At 37.3% G+C, this 7167-nt stretch overlaps 1 non-coding gene across 1 annotated transcript; it reads left to right on the top strand.

Annotated features, from left to right (window-relative positions):
• Nucleotides 1-6251: 6251 nt before the first annotated feature.
• TRNAQ-UUG (transfer RNA glutamine (anticodon UUG)) lies at nucleotides 6252-6323 on the top strand. The gene has a single exon. It is a non-coding gene; the product is annotated as a tRNA-Gln (tRNA).
• Nucleotides 6324-7167: the final 844 nt, after the last annotated feature.

Genomic DNA, 7167 nt, shown 5'->3' with positions numbered 1-7167 from the left:
TTACAGCTCTTCCTTCCCAAAGGGCCGAATTTTTTTTTTTTTTTTTAAATTCATAACTTAACTGTGGTTTTTATAAAAACTGCCTGAACTTGTTGGAGGTTTTCAAAACCGCCAAAAATAAACCTCCCTTAAAATACATTATTTTGGTAGTGGTAGTAAAAATATAAAGTAATATATATATATATATATATATATATATATATATATATCAAAAGAAGTATTAATTTCTAAGATAATATTCCCTTAATGATTATTGTTTCGGTTGAATTGGTCTGAGGGTCGGTCGTCCTTCTTTGTTCTGCTCTCTTTTGATCTTTAATCCTCTCCGAGAACACGATCCACTCTAATGGGTTGTTGACCTGCAGAAGACACTCAGACGCTCAAATCATATATGTTTCATAAAGATGTCTATATTTTATTAGGATAGAAAATAATCATTGTACCTGACATCAGTTGTATTACTTATAGAGTTTGTGCGAGTCAAGTCCATTGATTAGTTATCACTATATTTTTAGGGAATCAAACCCAATAATCAATAACTAATACCGTATATTTGTAAAACGTAAGGTAATCTGACCTATTAATACCTGATAATTGCCCATAAATGACCATTAACTCCGATCGGTATATTTCATATAGTACAATTATTAATTATTTGGAGAGTTGTTAAAATAAAATAGCATTCTCTTTTTCTATTAAGAATATTTTGGGTGTTTTCACACCTTCTATACATGTTGAGTAATAAAATCTAAGTTGAAATCAATTTTACAAACAATTAAAAACTTGAGAAACAACTAAAACTTTTAATATTTCAAAATTAAAATAAATGAAGTAAAAAAAATATTATCGTGTTCTATAATTGAAACTTAGATGCATGTGTAAAAAATTTAAAATAATTAGTAATTTTAACTTTTGAAAATAAATAATAAAATTTAAAAAGGTTTTTATGTTCAAGAATGGAAACATAGAGGGGTGACGGGTTTAAAAGGGATTTTCATGTTCAATATTGGTAACTTCTATGTGTGAATATAGCCTTCTAAATATTTGTAATATTAAGTTCTTGAAATATTAGAAGCTTACAGCAATTTTTATTTTAATATTCAAAGAAATTTTAATTTTTATATATTATTGATTTAAAAAATATTCGGCTATCTAAGTATTCATTGGCATAATTTGTAAAGAAATTTGCATAAAAATAAAAAATCGTATTAAATGAGTTTACTATCAAACGATGACCTTATTTGAATTGTTAGCAAGTACACTATTTATTTGGCCTTATTGTAAGAACCTAGAAAATAGAGTATTAGAGTAGATAGGTGTATTAAAATAATGAGACGAGCATTTTATTTTAAAATAATCTTATAGGTTTAATAGGTTCGGAGGTCCCTATATTTGCGGGTTCGTTTCAATTGGATCCTCTAATTTTGGAAGTGATCAATTGGGTCCCTAATTTTGGTCAATTTGATTCAATAATAGCATTTTCGTTAAATATAGATGGCATCCAGGTGGCACCGTTTGAGCTGTATAGATGAATTTTTAACATTTTTAATTGTTAAATATATTAATAAATGAAAATATAATTAGAAATTATTAAAAATATTAAATTAGGCCAGTGGTGGGGACTCAATTGATCACTTCCAAAATTGAAGGACCCAATTGAAACGAACCCGCAAATATAGGGACTTCCGAACCTATTAAACCTAATCTTATAATATAAATAGAAATTTCTAAAGCTCGGTTCATTATCTAAATCACCTCTATCTCTCTAGAACTCTATTCTCCCTGAGTTCTCTGACTTCTCTCTATCCTTTTTCACTATAGAGTTATCTGTTCGACGATCAGAAAGTGCCTAGAATATTCTTGCGTCAAGGACAACAATCTCTACCGATTAATTTCTTGTTTTGAGACGATAAGGCGTTTTCCTTTTTCTTCCGTACGTTATTGAATTGTGATCATGCAATGATTTCTGTTGCATGTATCTGGTTATTATTCTATTAAATTTCTAGCTCAATTTAGGTTCTAAGATTTGTTTCCTATCACCAGTTGGTGAGTTATAGGTTTTTGTAGAATTTCCTTGTGGTGCAAGCAAACTATCAGGGTTTCTTTGAGCTGTGCTTTTGGTCTGAGGTAAGGGAATCTAGAAATGCCTTTAAATTGTATTTAATTGTGTATCTTGTTGAGAATATGATTGTGGAACTGCTTGAGTTGAAATCATGTTTTAGGGTAAATAAATATGATGTAGTTTGATTGTTTTAAGTATGAAATGATGAACTGAGATTTTGAACTGTATGAAGTGATGGTTGCTCTGTTATTAAATGTTTATAGTATTGGAAATTTGTAATTGTAGGTTTGAATGATGATAAATTTGATGTAGTGTTGTATCTTGGTAAATTGAAGTGAGTTATTTTGATTTCATAGTTAATTTAGAGGAAGTGAGGTAGTGGAAATGAGAATTTGGAGTTGAGAGCTCATTGGGTCTGTTGGGACAGTTTAGGTAAGTCAAATGTGATTTGTTTGAGTCATCAAAATGGTCTAAAACATGTTCAAAGTGGTAGATTGAGATTTGAGTCCCTAAGTTGATGAATTTCATGTTCTAGAGTAGGAATTTATCCATAAACACTTTAGATTGATAGTAGGAAGGTTTAGAATCATTTAGTCAAGTCTAGTTAGGTATATAAAACAAGTTAGGAGGATTAGAAGTTGGGCAAAGTCTTTGGAATTGGTAATTCTAGGTATGAGGGGAAATTCTGCAGATTTATAATGTAGAATTATGCAGACTCGTTGTGCGAATCCATTCGCACAACAAGTGGTCTTGGCGAGTGACTCTCTGTTTGAGCAATTTGCATAGCGAGAGGGTGCACTGTGTGAATGACTGTGGGGTTTGCTCTCTGTCTGTGGATCCGCGTAGTGAATCAGGTCGTTATGCGATTGGTAATGGCCTAGGATCACTGTCAGTTTAATTCGAATTGCGAATTGGTGCGCACAACGAGTGTTTGGTCTCTGTCTAGGCTTTCGTATAGCATCCTAGGTGCACTATGCGAGGGGCTTGAGGTCTGGTACCTCTGCGAGTTAATTCGCACAGCGAGTTGTGTTATTGTGTGAGAAACTCCTGGTCTCGCTATACTAATGGGATGCGCTGTGCGGAAGTTCTGAGTTTAGTTTACTATCTTTTTCTATCATATTGTGTTGTACTATGTTGGGTGTTATTTGGTTTGTGAAGTATGTTTGAGAGTGTATTGTATTATATAATAAAGCATAAACATGGATGTTAACTACACATAAAAGTATGTGATTCAAAGCTATGAATAGTGATTCAAAGTGAATGAAAGTATGTGGTTTTACAGTATGTTTGATGGACGTAAGTCCATGATCCTCACGGAGAGGTTACATGGTGATGCCCTATGTTGATTTTCAAAGTAAAAGTGTGTTCCAAAGTGAATGCTCTTGGTGAGGTTCAAGTATGTTTAGAATGAATGCAGGAGCTCAATCTTGCGGGTTATCCTGAAACTCCAATGGTCTTTCATTCTCAAGTAGAGAGGATTGATTCATGTCGTGAGGAGTATCAGGAGGTCCTAGTCTTGGATGCTTCCAATATGATCCAAGGTGAGTGATAACGGACTATCCTCGTGAGTGTGGTAGGGTGAAACCCATTGACAATGGCTTTACAAAGTAGTAGAAGCCACCACGAGTGCACAACCCGCCATAGTTCGGCAATCATTCTAAGTCCGGACAATCCATTCATAATAAGTGTTCTGCATAAAGTGTTTGATGATTGTGTAGTGATATGTTGGTTATATATAGCATGTTTTAATTGATTTTATATATATCGTTTCTCAATTGTAAAGTAGCTTACCCTTGGATTTCTATGTTTATCTTTGTATGTTCTTTCTCTTTTGCGATGATCACCAAATGGTGTGAGCTTAGGGATTCACCTTTTCAGTTGTTCCAGCTTGAGATGAGGAAGTAGCAGATGAGTTGTTAGATAGATCTACAGAAGTAGATCTCATTCTTTGAAGGAGGTTTGTTTTAACTAGTCGTTCTTTTAGCATCTATGTAACGTTTCTGTTTCGGATATGTTACAATGGGCGGCTAGTCTGTTTGGTGATCCGATGATGTGGATGTCCTTCCGTACAGCGTCCGGTCCCTGCTGGTACACAAGCCCCCCAAGCCCTAGTGCACGTAGTGCGCGTAGGACTTCGAGTGTTGCGCAGCATGGGCTAGTGATCTGTAGTTGGGCCGGATCTGATGGGCCTTTGAGTTTGGACTTTTGGCGGGAAAACACGTGGTGCATCCATATTGGCGAAAGGTGAAACGTCTTCAAATCTGGGGCGTTGGTTGCGTTGGATCTGGACGGCACGAATGCCTTCAACGGTCACCTGAATTTTTCTATAAATAGCGGATGGGAACGGTGTCATTTTCACTTCTCTCCGTTTCAAGATTCAAAATTCTTTTTCCCTCAGGTAATAAATGGCCGTTGTCCATACTGAGTCTTCCAGTTCTGAGTCGTCGGGCGGAGTCCGGGGGGGGGGGGGGGGGGGGGGGGGGTCTGCAAGGAGGGGCGGCGATTCTCCAAGTTCGGTTTCTTCTCGCTTCCTGGATAAGGCTGTCGAGTTCTCGGGGCCGGGTCCGGAGGCGTCGAGCACAGCGGGCGATCGGATATTCCACGGCGTGCCTCTATTCTTGCTCCAAGGCGGCGTCCGGTTAGAGGGTTCTCCTTTTGAGCCGGACGGCTATGGGGCAGTGGTTTTTGACTGGGCTCCTCACGTCCCCGGCCTGTATTCTTCCGCGTATGGCTCCCGCAAAGATCTGGCGTGGAGGGTCAATCGCACACATATCGTCCGGGATATAGAGGACTCAAAGTTGATCCGGGCGGGGGTTAGTTTGAGAAATGAAAGAGTCTTCTACGAGAAGAGGTCGAGCCCGGATGATTTCTTCTATATGTACGTGAATTTCTTTACTCATCTTTTCATTCGGGTGCCCTTCACCAAGTTCCAAATGGCCACCCTCCGTGAAGTTAACGTGGCTCCTGCACAACTGCATCCTAATTCTTGGGCGGCCGTGCAAGCATTCCTGGCTATGTGCTTGGCCGTGGGCGTCACTCCCACAATTCCTGTCTTCTTTCATTACTTTGAAGTACGTCCGCCTCCCAGCGGCGGTCGGGTGTCCTTCACCTCCGTATGGGAGAAGACGCTATTTCGCCCCTTCTCCGATATGAGGGGCTGTGCTGGTCCCACGTCTCCACGTCACTCACTTCTTGTCTTACGTACGTCAGATTCTCTGTGCTCCCTTCTCAGTGTGCCAGTGGGAGACCTGCGAAAGATTCTCCGATGCCAAAGTCAGTTGAGAGCTAAGGCGTTTTTCTTAGACAATAATAAATGTGCAATAAATGCAACCTATCTACCACTCATCCTGGATTTGTATTTATAGTTTTCGCTATGGGCTTGGGATTAGTGAAAAGTTAATCACGGCCCAATTCATCCCAAATAGCTTTTAAACCCTACTTACCTTAAACTAGGATGATTAGTAACACGGCCGGCCGATCCGGACGGTCGGGTGGCCGGCTTCGGGTGAGTTCTGGGTATGGGCGCGCGGGCGTCCGCCCTGCCGTACATAACCTTTCATAAGAGTGTGGTCACGGGTCATACGGGCGGTCGCCCTACAATATCTAACCCTTCACATCAGTAAGTAGAAGCATAGTTTCCTAGGTCTCATATGTTTCAATGGACGGCCGGTCTGTTTGGTGATCCGATGACGTGGATGTCCTTCCGTACGGCGTCCGGTCCCTGCTGGTACAGTTTCATTTTGATAATTTTATACTATTAAAATGGGATGTTATACTTATAATTAATGTCTTGATAAAATGGTCATTTTAATATCCTTTGTGATATTTATTTGAAGATAATTTTTTTAATTATAAAATTAATATCAAGTGAAATTTCAGAGCAACAAGTAAATAGTTTAATATTTTTAGTAAATTATAGTAACTAGTTTATTAACATAGATAATGACATAATAATAAGAAAGACGTTTAATATTACCATGAATAAATTGGAAATGATTAATAAAATAATGTATATTTACATACTCATAAATGTCATCACCCTAGTAACAAATCTAATTATGCAAACATAAAAAGGGTTGTACACAAACTTTTTATCTAACATGTAACAGAATTCTGCTTCTTTTTTCTAATGCAAAATGAATAAGAATTGCAAACTTTAAAACATTAGTAAAATTATGAGTCCGTACCCGGTTCTATGGTGTAGTGGTTAGCACTCTGGACTTTGAATCCAGCGACCTGGGTTCGACTCCCGGTAGGACCTAAAACTTTTACATTTAATTAAATTTTGCCGATGTGTATGTGTAACCATACATACACCTATTTCAATAGAACAAACATATTGATAAGACTAAGCTAGATGTTAACTTGTTCTCCTGTTGGTCAACTTTGTAATAATCTTTTATTTAAATGGACATGAGTTGATTTTTTTTTCTTCATTAACTTGAATATATTTTATGTTGATTTTGCTTTGTCTTTATCTTTTACTTAATTTCTTGACTGAATCTTTAATTACAATTGTATAGTATAATTGTACGGTTTATTGTTGAGGCTATCAGTAATTCTACAAATTAAGCCCAATCATCACAAATCCAATGTATTTATAAGTAAGAACATGTAAAACACAATTATTGACTTTTGGATCATAATTAGGTTAATCCTAATTAAAAGTCAACTTCGAAACCTGTAAATACAAAAGAAAGGTAAGGAGGTAGGTGATTACATTTATTGTCAATTTAAGAGCTTACTATGATAACCGATCGGACACATTTAACTGAATTGAGCGTCGGAGTGCATTTGACAGATACTCATCCGCTCGGTCTGGAGACTAAAGGTGAAAGACTAAGGACAATTGTAAGGAGATCTAAAGATAACATTAAAAGGTTAACGTGAAAGTGTGAATAATAGTTCTCAACCCCTTATCCGAAACATTTTAGCACAAACTGTAAGGTTCGAGGAAGAACAAAGAAACCCAATGGTGACCACAAATAACATGGGAGATCAAAAGGATCCTATGGAGCTAATCAAAGAGATGTAAAGGCAGATGCAGGAGATGTAAAGGAGGCATGAGATTAAGATAGTCACGTTGAGGGTCTAGCATGCTGCCG

This window comes from Vigna angularis, chromosome 9 (genome assembly GCF_016808095.1).
Source record: "Vigna angularis cultivar LongXiaoDou No.4 chromosome 9, ASM1680809v1, whole genome shotgun sequence".
Taxonomy (NCBI): Eukaryota; Viridiplantae; Streptophyta; class Magnoliopsida; order Fabales; family Fabaceae; genus Vigna; species Vigna angularis.
Note: the sequence above shows the minus strand (reverse complement) of the source record. Positions and strands in the feature narration are given on the sequence as shown.